This window comes from Nomascus leucogenys, chromosome 7b (genome assembly GCF_006542625.1).
Source record: "Nomascus leucogenys isolate Asia chromosome 7b, Asia_NLE_v1, whole genome shotgun sequence".
Taxonomy (NCBI): Eukaryota; Metazoa; Chordata; class Mammalia; order Primates; family Hylobatidae; genus Nomascus; species Nomascus leucogenys.
In genome coordinates, this window is record NC_044387.1 from 102,674,508 (window position 1) to 102,692,598 (window position 18,091).

General features: G+C 34.8%; 1 protein-coding gene across 1 annotated transcript in view; it reads left to right on the forward strand.

Annotated features, from left to right (window-relative positions):
- TENM3 (teneurin transmembrane protein 3) overlaps positions 1-18,091 on the forward strand; it is a 1,583,118-nt gene that overhangs the window by 1,246,907 nt on the left and 318,120 nt on the right. The window lies entirely within an intron of this gene.

Consider the following 18,091-nt stretch of genomic DNA (forward strand, 5'->3'; position numbering starts at 1 on the left):
AAAATTTTAATTTTTTTAAGCTCTCTACTCAAAGTAATAGTCTTGTGAGCCTAAATTATTTATCATTTTGCAATTTAAAAGAGAAAGAAAAAAAATTTGGTGTTACTCTGTTTGATTCTGTGAGATCACCTTGAAATAACATACCATGTAAATGAGAAATATTGTGTGAAATGAAACCATTACAAAAACTGTGAGATGGCCACTATCATTTATTGTGTAGATTTTACCTAATAAGATCATTAGTCAGAGTATTGCTTTATTTCAGTAGAAAAGTGCAATTGGTGGAATACTTTAGACCATGTAGTATCACTTTTTTTTTTTCTTGAGATGGAATCTCACTCTGTCGCCCAGGCTGGAGTGTAGTGGTGCGATCTCGGCTCACTGCAAACTCTGCCTCCCGAGTTCAAGCAATTTGAATCGAGTAGCTGGGATTACAGGCGCCTGCCACTGTGCCTGGCCAATTTTTTTTTTTTTTTTTTTTTGAGACGGAGTTTTGCTCTTGTTGCCCAGGCTGGAGTGCAGCGGCGCGATCTCGGCTCACCGCAACCTCGGCCTCCTGGGTTCAAGTGATTCTCCTGCCTCAGCCTTCCGAGTAGCTGGGATTACAGGCATGCGCCACCATGCCTGGCTAATTTTGTATATTTAGTAGAGATGGGGTTTCACCATGTTGGTCAGGCTGGTCTCGAACTCCGACCTCAGGTGATCCACCCGCCTCGGCCTCCGAAAGTGCTGGGATTACAGGCATGAGCCACCACGCCCAGCTGTAGTATCACTTTTGTGTGTATTTTGTTATAATTTCTTTCCCTGAAAAAAAATTATTCGTTAAATGTAATAGAGGCTTTTATTAAGATTAATACAATAGTAAAGAATAAATGCTCTTAAATAGACCAAGAAATTACCACACTTTTATAAACATATAGAATTGTTAATGAATCATTAACCTTCTTTAAATTTAGAGATGTTTCCCTCACAGTTGAAAAGAGAAAAGCTAAAAATACTGTATTAATGATATAGTGACTTTCTCTACAATATGAACTATTCAGCTATGAGTCAAAGAAGTCTTGATATTATTATAGCATCAGATTTAACATTAAAAAAATTATACAGTACTTTTTTTTTTTGAGACAGAATCTCACTCTGTCACCTAGGCTGGAGTGCAGTGGTGCAATCTTGGCTCACTGCAACCTCCACCTCCCAGGTTCAAGTGATTCTCCTGACTCAGCCTCCCAAGGAGCTGGGATTACAGGCGCCCGCCACCACGCCCAACTAATTTTTGTATTTTTAGTACAGACACGGTTTCACCATGTTGGCCAACCTGGTCTCCAACTCCTGACCTCAGGTGATCCACCCGCCTCTGCTTCCCAAAGTGCTGGGATTACAGGTGTGAGCCACCACGCCCAGCCTGTACAATACTTTTAATCTCAAATTGAATTAAAAATACTATAGTATGAACTAGCTTTATATTAAATATGACAGTAATATGTAGTTCTAGAAGGTATTGATTTAGTATTTTAAAGGTTATGAAATTACAAAATAAAAATGTTTAGGCTTTTCATGCTATAGAAAGAGATGATATCAGAGAAATATGTTTATGTTTTCTGTGAGATAGGTTCTGTGAGAGAACCATAGTTCTGTATTGTACTGGTTTTTACTTATAACCTATTACCTTATAAATTGTTTTGTACATAATAAATAAGACTTACATACTTTTTTTGCTTATCCAGTTAGAGGCTTTTTAAATATGTCCCTTCTCACCCCCTAATGATCAGTATTCCCTTCCTGTGTTCATTCTTTTGATGTTTACTGCTGAATTAACCAGGTTTTAGTCTTTAAAGGTCCTTTGGCATATTATAGAAACAACTTCTGTGATAATGTCATTGAGGTACTTTTTGCCGAGTGGGGCAAGGGAAGGGTATATTGATGAATAACTCTTAGGAGAGTTGCATAAAATATTTTTTCAACCTATTGAAGTTAGTTTCTAGTAATGTCTTTCTTAAGGAAAGAGTTTGAGCACAGTGAAATAAATGTTTCACTGGTTTTATATAAATTACTAAGATGAAACATTAAAATGGTCAGAATGCTTGTGTCCTCCTAAAATTTGTATGTTGAAACCTAATCCTCATTGGGAGGGTATGAGGAGCTTGGAACCTTGGGAGGTGATTAGGTCCTGAGGACTTCAGGAAGGGGACTGGTCCATGATGAAAGAGAGGGCTCCTTTGCCCCGGCTGCTGTGTGGAGACTCAGGGAGCACACGGCTGTGTCTGAACAAGGAAACGTGCCTTAGTAGACACGGAATCTCCTGGCACCTTGAACGTGGATTTCCAGCCTGTAGAACTATGAGATAAAAACTTATGTTGTTTGTAACCCACCCCGTTTATGGAATTTTTTTATAGCAGCCCGATCTAAAATATGGGGCAAATAAATAAATGATTTTGCCAAAGTCTTAGGGAATTAGAAATCCCTCCCCCCAGCTATTTATAAAAAGAGTGTATGGCTAGAGTCTTCAATTCAATTTAATAAGTATTTACTGAGTACCTGCTCTGTTTCTGACATCAGTGCTTTATTATTAATAATATAAGATACAGGAAATTCACTACTAACTATATACAGTGTAGTAAGAAAGTAAAAGCAACAGTTTTTATAATACTGTAACTCATATAATTTAATAAATATTGACCAGTTGCATATAAAATAAAATGTCTTTAAAGTTTTTTTTAGTTTTAAAATTTTTATTGAGAATGTTTTCTTCTATTTTTTTAATATAAGAGGCCAAAGTACACCCAAATCTCATTTGTCTATTAAGCTTGACTAAACATAGATAAACCTGAACTATTATTGAAGGCTGAAACCAAAGTATGTTATGGTTTATTAGGCTGTTAGGCTGATGGATTTGTTTAAACCTCAGTGTAAATCACCAAAAAATACATGAAGACAAAACAAAAGCACTGTATGGGTGCAAGAAAGATATAATTCTTCATTCACTGGGTTTTTATGCATTTAAGGGTATAATCGTTCCCTAGGGCTCCCATAATTAATTGCTCATTCTGAGTGGCTTAAAACAACAGAATTGTAGTCTCTCACAGTTTTAGAGGCTAGACATCCAAAATCAAGGTATTGACACAGCCGTGCTTCCTCTGAAGACTCTAGGGAAGAATCCTCCCCTGCTTCTTCCAACTCTGGTTGCCCAGACATTCTTTGGCTTGCACCTGCATCATTTTACCTCCATTTTCATGTGGACTTCTTTCTTCTGTGTCTCTGTGAGGCTCAGGTGATCCTCCCACCTCAGCCTCCCAGGTAGCTGGGACTGCAGGTGTGTGCCACCATGCCTGGCTAATTTTTAAATATTTTTTGTAGAGGTGGGGTCTCCCTATATTGCTGAGGCTAGTCTCGAACTCCTGGGCTCAAGCGATCCTCCTGCCTTGGCCTCCCAAAATGCTGGGATTACAGGTGTGAGCCAGTTTCCAGCCTCTGCGTGTCCATTTATCTTATAAGAATCCTGTCTTTGGATTTAGAGCTGCTCTAATCCGGAATGACCTCATCTTAACCAATTATACGCCAAGGACCATATTTCCAAATAAGGTCACATTCTGAGCTTCTTGGTGGCCATGAATTTTGAGGGCACGCTTTCCAACTTACTACAGAGGAAAAGGATACAGGAAGGTAAAAAAATGCTTCTCTTTGCTGTCTTCAGTTTTTTTTTTTTTTCCTTTCCCATTCCTTAGGGGGTTTAGATACGTTAGAATTGAGCATTCTTGCCTTCACACTCCTATTCTTTAAAAATATTTTATCTGCCAAAACTGACTTATGTTTCTTTTCTCCCAAGAGTCTCACATTATGGGAAGTGCTAGTAAGCCAGCCATAGAATTTTGATTGTTTGCTATTCAATCATAGGGGAAATTAAAATTTAGTTTTTATGCTTTATTTATTTCAGAATTTTAAAAACTAGAGACAAAAATTCTGGAGACTGCCATACTCTAGCTGTGGCACTCAAAATGTAGTTATAAACCTTCTGGTGGTAAGTTAAGCATCTTAGAGTATCCTAGTCATTAGTTATAATAAACTTTATGTGAGTATGGTCTGTTGCCTCAATTTCTCTTTAAGGTTTAAACTTATAAACTATTTTTAATGTAAAAGAGAAATGATATAAGTGAACTTTATGATTATCAATGAAGCTTATTTGTAATTTATTTTGATAATTATCTTTGGCTTTCAGTTTTAAGTGGCAAAACTGATACCATAAATACCAAAACCGATACCCATAAATATCCATAAAGTATATTTTAATAAACACATGACATATTTATCTGTAAGAACGAAGATATCTAGGTCAGGAATTTCAAGAGGTTTGTCATCATCTTTCAAGACAATAAATGATATACTGGGATCTAAAGTGTTATGTTCCCAAGGAGTGATGCATGAGGTCCTTTTCTGAGAGCAGCTATTGGTTAGTTAGATATGGGAAAGCCCTTTCAGAGAAGTGGACTTAAGGAGGCCACAGAGAAGAGAAGAGCCTCAGGCACACACTGTGTCTGGCCTAGAATTCCACTTTGGGTCACTCCTGCCAGTAGGAGAGTCTATATGTGAACTATAATGACACGGAATATAGTTTAAACCCAACTTTATGAACACACACCCTGTAAAGATCCAGTCTGGTAATTAGAGTGTTAGAGTGGTTTATGCCTTTTTAGGGGAGCAAGATAAAGGTGGAGAATGGGAAGGGGTTCTAAATCAGGGACTTCAGTCTGATATTTTGTAATGTTTATAGATGGGTGACATCTACTGAGATTCCTCATTCAGGCATAAGAGAATGTCCTCCTTTCCTCAGGTTGCACAGGAAGAGGAGAAAGAAGGGGTGATGATCTTACCTATGAAACTTAAATTCATAATAATATGAATAGGTATTACATTTATGAAAACCTTTTGCCAGTTTAAAAATGTTTTAAGCCGGGTATGGTGGCTCATGCCTGTAATCCCAGCACTTGGGGAGTCTGAGGTGGGAGGATCGCTTGAGCCCAGGAGTTTGAGACCAACCTGGGTAATGTAGGGGAGACTCTGTCTCTACAAAAAAAATACAAACTATTAGAAAGGCATTACATAACAAAAGTTACTTTGTTAACTTGTTTTCATACAAAATTAGGATGTTCCGTATATTTGACACTGGTCAGATTTCCGCTGTGGGTGGGGCTGTGTGGTTTAAGCACAAGGTGAGGTATATATGCTGAGCTGGATGCCAGAAGACATGAGTCCTGATCTGTGCTCAGCTGCCAACTACATGACTTGGGCTGGATAACAAAACCCTAACAGATGCTTCGAAGACCTTCAAAAGCAATAGTTTGGATTTTTTTTAGTTCTGAAATTCTTCCATTATCCTTTTATTTAAACTGACACAGCATCTGCATTACAAGTGTCTGTTAGTATTGACCAGAATTGTATTCTTTGTCTACTACTACATGGAAATTTTCCTGATGATGAAAATAAAACATTCCTTTGTTATGATCTGCTTTTTTAATTCTGTTGATTTGTTTAGCAGAATAGCAGTTTGGCATCATACTACTTTTAGGAGATTTTCCTTCAATACTATGTTAGGCTCTGTACCCATAAGTTCTTTCATTATTTTTCAGGAGTCTTCAAGTAAATTGAAAATAAAAAAATCCTGTGTGCTTTTGTGTATGTGTGTGTGTGTGTGTGTATGTATGTATGTGCATGTTGATTAGGCTATTAACATCGTATCTTCTTTGTTTCCGATACTGATAATCACTAATTTATCTATATTTTGAACTATTGGCCAGTTACTCTGAGTTAAAGAAAAAATTAATCTCTATATGGATTTAAAACAAAGATGAGTAAATCAATGATGATGAGATGATTTTAGGATCTTTTTTACTTAGCCAGAAGGGACACAACTGATTTTTGAAAGTTATGTTTGTTTGTGCATCTCCAATGGAAACATTATTTGTGACTAGTTTATTTTTATTCTTAAGTATTCTTGATAAGCATCTGAATGTCTGCCTGAATGAATTTGAAAAACTAAAAGAAACAAGCTGAGATTTCATGTCTCTGTTTTTAGTGTTAGTCTCTGCTATCATATGCCCCAATTTCATAATTTTATTGTAATAAAATTAAAGCATTAATTGCTGCATTTTTAGTTCACCTAATTCATATTTCATATATTAAACTTCAAAAGAGTTATATATAACTCTAGATAGAGAACGACTTAACCAAGATCATGAGGAAATGAAGACCCAAAGAAGTGAAGAGATTTAGGCCAAGCACGGTGGCTCATGCTTGCAATCCCAACACTTTGGGAAGCCAAGGCAGGCAGATTACTTGAGGTCAGGAGTTCAAGACCAGTCTGGCCAACATGGCGAAACCCTGTCTCAACTAAAAATGCAAAAAATTAGCTGGGCATAGTGGCGCTTGCCTGTAGTCCCAGGTACTCAGGAGGCTGAGGCAGGAGAATTGCTTGAACCTGGCGGGTGGAGGTTGCAGTAAGCTGAGATTGTGCCACTGGACTGCAGCCTGGGCGACAAAGCAAGATTCCATCTCAAAAAAAAAAAAAAAAAAAAGTCAAGAAATTTGACTATGGGTATAAGTTGATATTGGTAGAAAGAGAACTAGACCAGCCTGGACAACACGGTGAAACCCTGTCTAAAATACAAAAACAATTAGCCAGGCGTGGAGGTGTGCACCTGTAGTCCCAACTACTCGGGAGGCTGAGGCAGAATTGCTTGAACCGGGAGGCGGAATTGCTTGAACCGGGAGGCGGAGGTTGCAGTGAGCCGAGATCACGCCACTGCACTCCAGCTTGGGCAACAGAGCAAGACTCTGTCTCAAAAAAAAAAAAAAAAAAAAAAAGAGAACTAGAAGCCAGCTTTCTGGATTCTTACCCAGTATTCTCTCCATTATACCAATAGTTTGTTAAAAATGGCATCTGCTTTGGAGAAATTAAAGTAGCTTTCTAGTCTGTGTGATATCTATGTAAAATCCTGTTTTATAACATAAATGTAAACAATGATTTTAATGATTTTTTTTCTGTTGTCTCAGATATCCCAGGACATCTGGAAGAGTTCCTATAAATTTTAATTTTTTAATTACAAAATATCCAGCGGGGACAGGGCCATTTTAGAAATGAGTAATAGAATCATAGAGTTAGAATCCCAAGTGACCATGAGTGCTGACTTGTCCCTTGGGTAAGGTCATCATTTAAAAAAAGCATGAAAGCATTTTATATGCTGTAGGAACTGGCTTCATACTGGGCCCCTAAAGTCGTTTATCTATTTGTACTGTCCTAAGCAAGTCATTTATTAACTAGTGAAAATAATATGTAAGTGTTCTGTTGTAAATGTGATGATCAAAAACTATAGCAAACGGAGAAAGGCAACCCCTAATTTATGTAAACTTGTATTTTAAAAGTTTGTTTATAATTCAGAAAGTATTTTCTCACAATACCTTAGTTTCCCAGGGTAATCCATACATTCTTTTTAACCCACAATTTAACATATGAATGATAAGAAGGACCATCCCCAAACTCTTGTTCTCAATTCTAGTTCTGAATGCCAAGAACACAGCTCCTTTGGTTAAGCATCTGGACTTCAACCTGACCCCTTGCACTAGACCATAGAATAGGATGTATGTAGATAATTTCAAAATGAGGAAAGGAAAGGGAAAAACATACATTAATGGCTGCTAAGAGAAGAGAAAAGGGTCATATCCTTGGTTGCTCTTTGCCAAAAATAAAAATAAAACACATTGTAAGGACCACCATGCTTTTGAGCCCCTGTAGACACCAGGCAAGGATTTGCTATAGGACATTTGTGTCAGTCAGGGTGTATACATTATGTAGAAAGCTCTAAAACTTCACCATGGGAATGTGAGAATGGGTCTGTTCTGAGACCTTTTCAATGTTGTAAGTCATTAGAGAACTAGCCTCAAACCAAAACTCTCCATGATTGCCAGGTAAATCGCAACACATTTAGTTGCATAGCTCTGAAACTTTTCCATTTGAATACAACAATTACCGGGTGTTCAGGAAATTAGATTTGTTGCAATGTTTTAAGTGATTTAAATGAAGATCAGTATTATTTTTTAGTATAGAAATCTTCTAGTAACAGAGTTTACCACATCTGTCAATGTGAATACGATTATATTTACCTCAAATTTTATTTGCATTTGTTTTTCTGCCTATTTTCTTGTGGAAATTTTAATGAGCAGTGAAATGACCAAAAGCTGGGCCATGGGGAGGAAAATAAAGATAATCTAAAACATGTTTAATTATCCTCAGCATAATAAACACTTCACTGTAATAGGGATAATGCATGAACATTCGGATTATCTGAACACATTGAAAAATGGCCTTCCAGTGTTAGGAGCGTAAGTATGCCACTATGAATTGTGTCTGTATGATGAACTTTCTTACACAGTCGTGTGTTGCCTAAAGACGGGTACAGTCTAAGAAAATCTCATTGTTAAGTGATGTCATTGTAGCGCTACGATCACTGAGTGTACTTACACAAACCAAGATGGTATAGCCTACTGCAGACTTAGGCTGTATGGTATAGCCTGTCTCCTAGGCTGCAAACCTGTACAGCAGAGTACTCTACTGAACACCGTAGGCAGTTGTAGCACAATGGTATGTACTGGTGTATCTAAGCAGAAAAGATACAGTAAAAATATAATATTATAATCTTATGAGACCAGCATCATCATATATGTGGTTAATCATTGAAGTGTTATGTGGCACATGCCTGTGTGTGTGTGTGTGTGTGTGTGTGTAAGTATATGTTTATAAGTGTAACATGTATAAATGCTTTTACTTATAAAGTAATTATATTATAAAATAAATATATCATGAAATAGTGTACTTAAGAAATAATCCTAGGTGAATAGATTATTTAAGCACTGTTCCTTAGGATATCACAGTGTATCATATGTCTTATTCACCTGTTTTCTTAAAAATTGTACTCAGAAGTCAACTTTTATTTTAAAACCTCATTAAATCATTCTTACAAGCAAAGGTAATTAAGATGGTGTCATTGCATTTTAGTGAGTTATATTTCTCTGGACTCTCCCTCTGTCACTATTTCCAATTAGAATTTCTCTAAAAGTTACAAGAGTAGTTCATTTTAATTACTAAAGATACCAAGGGGGAAATTTGTTGAGTGGACTCTTGAATTTCAAGGGATTTTTGTCTTGTGAGTAAATTATAGAGCAGAGGCTATAAATTAGTTCGCCATTCTTTTTAGACCTTGAACTTTTTATTATTCTGCCTAAATATAACTGTAACTTCCATTTTCCCATCTTAAAGTTTGCAAATTTATGTTCTCTATATTTCTTTCTTGATTAGCAAGAGGTCTCTGTCTTACATATTTTTCAAACCTTACCTTCTCAATTTACTAATTTGTAATTTCTACTCTAATCTTTATTAATCCTCTTCTTTTTCTTAGACATAATTATGGCTATTAATATGCTGCTAAATGCAACTTTGTCCCCATTCCATGTGTAGGTGTTCTTTTTAAAATTATTCTGTGTACATTTTGTGATTGAATATTTTATTTTCTAGACATTTTGATTTTTACTATTTAAAACTTTCTAGGTTTAATTCATTGATGACAGAAAATGTGGCTTGTATATGTAAGCTTTTTAAAGATTTATTAGGGTTTTCTTTGCCTCTTACATAGCGCTCTTCAAACTTTTTGCTTACATACTCACTAAAAGAATTTGATAAACTCAATATCCTCCCACGCATTTTAAAGTTGAAGTCAAATGCTTTTCATCACAAGTAAAAATAATTGCAAAGGATTAATTTCCAGTGTATGACAAATATTGATATTTTAAATAAATTGTTATATCACAATTTTTTAAGAGAAAGAGTCTTGTTCTGTTGCTAGGCTGGGGTGCAATGGCATGATCATAGCTCATTACAGCTTTGACCTCCTGGGATCAAGCTATCCTCTCACCTCAGCTTCCCAAGTAGCTGCCATCATGCCCCGTTAATTGTATCATTTTGTTGTTGTGGAGACAGAGTCTTGCTATGTTGTTCAGGCTGGTCTGGAACTGCTGGCCTCTATTGTATCATGGTTATTCAGTGTCCATTAATAATTATAAATAAATACTATATGCTCTGCCAATCGGATGCTCACCATCAGGTATTTATTAATAATTTACAAAGCTCCTCAACACTAGAATATTTTACATTATTTCTTCTCTTTGAAATTTGTATTTTCATTCCACATTTCCTGGAATATTTTATTTTGATATAATATACCTTTATTCTTGAAATTCCTTTATTGTTCAACTTACTGTACTCTTCTGCAACAAACACAGTCATATATATATTTGAAAAATGTCTATGGCTTCAAGGTCCTAAGAGATAGAAACAAATGATCTTGTTTGAATTTCAGAAACAAATGATCTTCTTTGAGCTTCAAATACTGTTATAATCTGTACACACTTGATCCAAAACCAAACATGTACACTCTAATAAAAAAACTAGTATTTATAAAAATTGGCCAGGCACGGTGGCTCACGCCTGTAATCCCAGCACTTTGGGAGGCCAAGGCAGGTGGATTACGAAGTCAGGAGATCGAGACCATGCTGGCTAACACAGTGAAACCCCATTTCTACTAAAAATACAAAAAATTAGCTGGGCGTTGTGGCAGGTGCCTGTAGTCCCAGCTACTCAGGAGGCTGAGGCAGGCGAATAGTGTGAACCCGGGAGGCGGAACTTGCAGTGAGCTGAGATCACGCCACTGCACTCCAGCCTGGGCAACAGAGCGAGACTCCATCTCAAAAAAAAAAAAAAAATTACATTCGTGGCCAGGCACTGTGGCTTAGCAATTTTGGAGGCTGAGGTGGGAGGATTGCTTAAGGCCAGGGGTTTGGGCAACATACGAGACCCTGTCTCTACAAAAAATAAGAATATTAGCCAGGTGTGTTGGCACCGCCTGTAGTCCCAGCTACTCTGGAGGCTGAGGCTGGAGGATAGCTTGAACTCATGAGTTCAAGGTTGCAGTGAGCTATGATTGTGCCACTGCACTCCAGCCTGGGCCACAAAGTGAGACCCTGTCTCCAAAAATAATTTTAAATATAAATAAATAAAATTGGAAATGTATCTCCTAATGAGATGAGGTGGTAATTGTAATGGTTCGTGGCTCTTTGATTTTCTGCTCTAGAATGGGCATTGCCTCATGGTAACTTTCTAGATAGATGAGAAAAAAAGCTCTTCTGTAGGTACCAGATCAGCCAAGTCAATATAAGGGCCTGAAATGAATTCCTTTGCAACTGTTCAGGCTTACATACCCCTTAGAAATTTTTTACTCACAGGATTATAGATACCATGGCTTGAAGACCACTGGTCTAATAGATGGTACATTTTTATGAATGATCGTATTATGGTTATTAATGCACTTAAAAATATTCTTATTTGTAGGCATCAGCATTTGCTCTGTATGCATTCAGCCATATTTAAATGTATGATTTAGATGAGTGAGTGTAATTCAGCTGGAGCACTATTTAGCATTGTAGATGGGATGTTTCCTCTTTTTGAGAAACTGTCTCTTACATTTTAGGGACATCACTTAGTCTAAGTATCCTTAGAGGCTAACAGACATTGTGGCAGCTCAAAAACTTCACACCCCATTTCCAAACATTCTCAGGCAATGAGAACTGTCCCAGATTGAAAATTACCGATATAAATCCCAAACATCCTTTTTAAGCCTGTTTGCTTCTTTAGAGGTTTAAAAGACCTGTTAAACTGTTAAAGTTTTCCACTATTGTTTTGTTTCTGTTCTTTGTGTGCATATTTCTTACTGTTTTGCTTTATTGATAGATAGAGTTCATGCCTATTATATTTTCATTGTAGGCTGTAACCTTAATATATATCCTTTTTTATCTAAGTGAATGCTTTCTTCTATCATAATTCTGCTTTATTTTATATTAATATTGTATCCCCTGCTTTCTTTTTAATTGAACTTACCTGGTTTATATGTGCCTCTAGCTTTACATTTAACCTTCCCATTATCACTGCTCCCTAATGCTGTTGTCCTCTTGTGCATAATGGGTGCAGGTCACACTGTCCCATCTCTCGGAGACCTACTCCCATCTACACACTTCAGCTCTTCAAAATAGTTGTATGTTAGTCATGCTTCATTAAAATTTCCCCCATATAAGTCCTCTGAACTGCAAGGGCTTCTGAAGATGGGCAGTGCGCACTTATTGGAGGTGCCTTTCTTCCGCTAGTCACGACTACAGTGGATCTAGCAGAAATTCCTCACTATTTCTGGAATAGGAGGGCTCCTTTAGTGTTCGGTTATCCCCTGGTTTGGTATCTTTAAGTCATTTCATTTCATATTAGAACGGAAGACTGTTAGATGCCTATATGCCTAAGTTGCCATCTTATTTGAAAGTTGGTTATTTCTTTAAAAAAAATTATTCTTTTTAAAATATATCAGTGATTATCAAATTATGTAAATACAAAACTCTGGTCGTGGAATGGAGAATGGGTGTGTCTGCTATTGGTATATATTACTTATTTAAAACTGACCAATTTTTTTTTTTCCTGGGTCAGTTTTGTGAAAGTGTAACTATTCAACAGAATGACTTGATGGAAGTTGTAGTGAACAAATCATATCATTGATGATAGGGGATGTGTTTTTATATGCCTAATAATGTTAGACTGAAATGCCATAATACTAGAGGAAATTTAGAAAGCATTTTGTAGCTCTTAAAAGATTGATACTTTGGTAGCTTGCATTATTAGAAACCGGAACATCTATCTACATACATATACATATACATACTTCTTTATTCAGTTCATAAATTTAACTTGCGAAAATGACAAGTAGTAGCAAGCTCACACTCGAGATTTAATCTTCACTGACTAATTCATCAGACATTTTACCTTTCTGTAGTCACAGATGGTTTTAATGTTTGTCTCTATTGAACAATCACTCAGATGTGTCCATCTTTATCTTTATTGGATAAATAATAATTCAGTATCCCACAAGTGACTATGATAATTGGATTCCAGAAGAGAATTCAAGCCTTGTAGGTACTATCGTATTCAAAATTTGATCTCTGTGCTCCAGTCTCTCGTACATTTGAATATTTTCCAGCTTAAGTGGAATATATGGGACAGTAGTATTTGGTGTAAATTACTTAGAATAGATTTTGTAGAGAAGCCCTAAGTGTAACCTCTTTGCTTTTTAAAAATGGCATTTGCCATTCCAAGGTAAGTCCCTGGTGGTGCTACTTGACTCATTCCAAAATGACCTACACTTGATTAAGTGAAGTCTCATCTAATAGCTGAAACTCCCCAGAGATTTTTAGTGGCTGTTTAAAATGAATGTCTGTATTTAAACCCATTTTAGTCTATAGCCAACCTTTATTTCTTCTGTATCCAGAGGCAGAAAACAGATGTATTTCTTTTTTCATCTCTTGTCAGTAAAAACAGATAGATGTTGTGGCAGTGGTTATGTGTATGACTTTTAACTGTTTGGGGTTGGAGAGAAGAAAACCTGATAGCATATTAAATTATTTAAGACGGGCTTGATGATTTCTTTGATGCTGGAGGAATGTATATTTTCACTGTCAGTTTTTTGAAGAGTTAAAAAATGTTTATTTTTAAAGAGTGGTACTAAGAGCATAAAATTTCAGCAGCCCATTCTATGTTTCCAAGATTTATGTAAATTATATACAGAAATATACATGTGTGTATATGTATCTCTATATTTGGACACACATATATTTCATTTCTCAAGTTTTTATTGCTCTAATACTCTGAATTTACTCATGCTTTCCTTAAGAGCTTCTATATGAATTGCAGAAGTGAACTTTTAGGTCTGACAGTGAGCTGAACAATACTTCCATGGATAAAGTACATGGTCTTGAAGACCAGCTGCTGTAAATGTTATAAGAACTTATTATCGGCGGGAGAAGCCGAAGAATACCAGCTCTCCTGTTGTCTCACAGGAGGTCGTTACTGACATTGGTTTTGACATACTTGAATCTTCAAAAAGGTTATTAATGTCCACTTCTTAAAGTTTAGTCTGAACAGGCTTGTTCTACTTCTAAACCCAATTGAAATGAGTCTGTGTTCAACACTGTTTATAAGGTTCTCCATGCCAGAGGACAGCCACTATCTATAGCAGAATGAAGATGAGGCAGGACTATTTCCGTGAGATATTTTTACTTCAAATATTTATTTCAAGGATTGTGCCACAGTTAGTATTTTAATTTGTTTTTAGTAGTGACCTTGGCTCCTGTGTATATTGGTACAGTGTGCTAGAGGCAGCACTTTTCACTGTCCATTTTCTTCAAAATCTTCGATTTGATCAAAACCTTTAAGCACTTTACAGTCTAGAACCTTTGAAATTACTGGAGAGTTGTACAGAGATTGTTACCTTGGATAGAAAGAGCCTTGTATGAGCATCCTGGGTGACTATTTTCTGAGTTTTACCCAGAAGGAAGTGTGAAGAAACTGTCTTCCATCTTTTGCCATAATCAGCGTTCAACCTTTATTGAGATCCTACAAGACCCTGGTAGCCTTGGTTTCCAGGCATAGTTCATACACCATGTAAAAGCAAACAAATAAACAAAACTATCAAGCCTAAATTTATTTTTTATGGTCACAGAGATCCTAAAGGTTAAAAACTTTCAGAATGGGTCTGCATAGGGCCCTTCCACCGGCCTCTTGAATCCCTCCTCCAGTGACTTTCCTGTCAGATTTATAATGTCTTTTCTTATTTTTTGATTCCATTCTACGATTTTCCCCTAAGACAAGCTGTATGATTAAATTACCCAAGTTTCCAGGATTATACTTTTCTTTATATAGCACAAGCTGTTTAATACATTTTGTATCTGAGATGCAACAAATCACATCTGAGATACACAGATAAACAACAGTTCATCTACTTTATTTTTAAATGCTTCTTTTTAATAATCATAAATAAAATCATACTTTATGTCTTTAAATCATATTTCTAATTATAGAAAGTGAATATTGAAAAACAAAGTAAAAAATAATGAATAAAATTATGCAGATGCTCTGGAAAATACCTGGAGAGAACCTATGACTATTTTGGTACAAAGCAGAACAAACGTTAATTTAGTTATAGATTATATATACTTTTATATCATACCAATTGTCAATTTTATACATAGTGAGAACTTTCAAATGTAAAATGTCTTTCAGGAACAAATCTGAATATTAATTTAGCTTACTTGTTTCTGTGGAACTTAAACACTTTTGCACTTTTCTTTAGAATTTTGAATTTTAAAAAATTAAAAATAACTTTTCTAACTGAGGTAATAATCCTCATTTGTAGTGTTGAAAATATTTTCATACTATTCTCATTCTTTAAAAATAAACACTAAAAATAACCAGTCCAGTAAAATTAAAGAATTAGTCAAATTTTTTCTAATGTCATGTGAAAATTTATTGAATATTTTATTTTTTGAAATATTAGTGCCATTGTAGTGCCAGTTAAAATATTTAACGGTTGATGTACAGTACTTTGCTAATATTCATTCTGCTTATGTCATTCTTACAATATTTTTAGGAAATAAAATTTGAGTTTCATATGTAGAGGTTTTTTTTAATAATTAATCTCCTGTAAAGAAGTGTGACATATGGTGTAAAATTTTGCTGTTCTGTTTTTCAGGATTTTTTTATAGCCCTCACCATGAGTCTTCCCAATCACAGGCTTTCATCTTTATACAGTGACTTGACTCTTTGCCACTAGAGGGCAGTAAAAAAATTTATATGTTAATAAATACAACATTGTAGCATTTTTTTAGGCTTTTGTACTATTGTTCTAGAATATCAACCCTGGAAAGTTTATCTAGATGTCTGCTCTTCAACCAGAAAGGAAATACACAAACCTGGGTAAATTTATCTTCAAATCTTTATGGATTATACTTAAATTTTGTGTTGATTATATTAAAACTAGTTATGATATTGTAGATAAAATATTATTTAATCATGCAGAGTTTCTAGAAATGTATGGTTTTAAAGTACTGCTTTTGTTTTATTAGGGTGGGGATTATTTTAGGAATGGAAGACTTTTATGATTGATGGTTGTTGGCTAAATTTTATTGGATAGATTCTTATTTGGTACATTTTATTTACTGGTATATTTTACTTGAAGGAATGTTTGTCTTTTAAAATGTTTTTCAATTTTTTGAAAATTGTAGTTGGAAACTAAAAGATTCAGTACGTAAAATACTTTGGACCCAATACTTGTCATAATTTTCCTTAACAATATAGTAAGTGTTCAGTTTAGTTTCCTGTTAGACACAAAATACAGTCTTTTAGCTTGGCAAGTTAAAAGTCCGTCATTTTCAGAAGTGGGTAGAATTACTGAGGGATGGAAATGTTAAAATTTTCTAATGATACTATACATGTTTATAATTTATTTAGTTCTGTGATGAAATACCAAAGACCACTTTTATGGATTAGTCAGGCTATGTTTTTATATTATTTTAACTTACCTTTTTATTTATTTTATTTTAATATAAATAAATTCATGAATTTGATGATTATGAATATATTTATTATAGTCAGCCCATCATCCCCAGAACACTGCAGCCTAAACTCAGGCTTATGAATACTTAATTACTAAATTGGAAAGTGTAGTATCTTGTTAAAAAAGCAAGGCTTATGATATCGAACGTGCAATTTTGAAGAAATGAGGAATGCCATTTGTTTTTATTAAGCTGGGATTTGAGTGTTTGAAGAAAGCATTGAGGGAGGCATTTCTTTAGAAACTGAAGTAATAATCTTCATTTGTAGTGTTAAAAATATTATTTTTACAGTACTCTGATTCTTTATAAATAACCATAGGATCTACTGATAAATTGTTTTTTGTCATTTTCCATTCTATGGAGAATTCTACAAAACTTCAAAATTAGAAGTAAACATTTTTGATCTCTTAATGGGGTATAATTTTCTTGTGAGGGAAAACCCAATATATATTGATTTAGGATTTCTGATATATAAGAACCTTTTTTATGATATTGATATTCTGTAAAAATAAGTAAACTGATGGAATTATAGTCTTTTCCCCTGAAGTTTTGCCTGCACATTTAGAAAATAAATGTATTTAGAAAAGACAAAAGTAAGGAATAGTGATTTTTTTCATGTAATCTATTATTATGTTGTATTCTTCCTTGGGTATGATGGATAGCAACAGGAAGTATTTGATTATATTTTCAAAAATTGTATCAGCAGTTATTCTGTTTTGAGAATTACAATCTGTATTATTGTAGAATTTTAAAAGTGGTTTTCCAGACATCACATTTTTTAATCTCTCTGAGCTGTGTGGAAGATTCACTTATTTTGGTCATGCTAAGCTTCCTTAGTGAAATTGGCACTAAAAATAAAACCAATAATAATAATTTAACAAATAAAATCTTGAATGGAGTCTAGAATTTTACAGTAATTTAACAAAATATCTTAAGTTTCACTCTCCCAGTCTTTCAAACTGAAGCTTTTGGCAAATGTAGCTGCTGGAGGCTCTTGGTATCGTTAATTGTTTGCTAAAATATCCTAGAAACACAGCAGGCCAGTTTTCTAATGGTATTTTTCAAAATCACAATTTCCTTTTGCTAAAGTGTGAAAGAATTATTTTTGAAATACAGTTTTTAAGTTTGCTTGTAGGCCTTAAATAACTAACATATTAACACATTTGCTTTAAATTCATATATATGCATATATATTTAATTTTAAAAAGTATCTTCGTAAAGATGAAAAGTTAAAATTTGGTTCTGATTCTATTTGGAACTCTGTATCTTTGAAAACATCAGTGCTATTTAATGAACAATTGGTTGTATCATTTTAATTTTTCTTTTTCATTTTTGAAAAATCAAAGCGCATAGATATTTTATGAAATTTTCTTAGGCTTCTTGTATTTTAACTCTGAATTTATATGGTGGATTTCTAGACACAAAATGAATTTTCTATCAATGACTAAAATATGGTTTTATTATGTCAAATCTGAACTGACATATTTTTAGGCAATTGTTTCAGGGAACAGAGAATTGGGTATTTGATTTTGAGATACACTGAGTCATTTTATTGATTTTGAAAGGCACA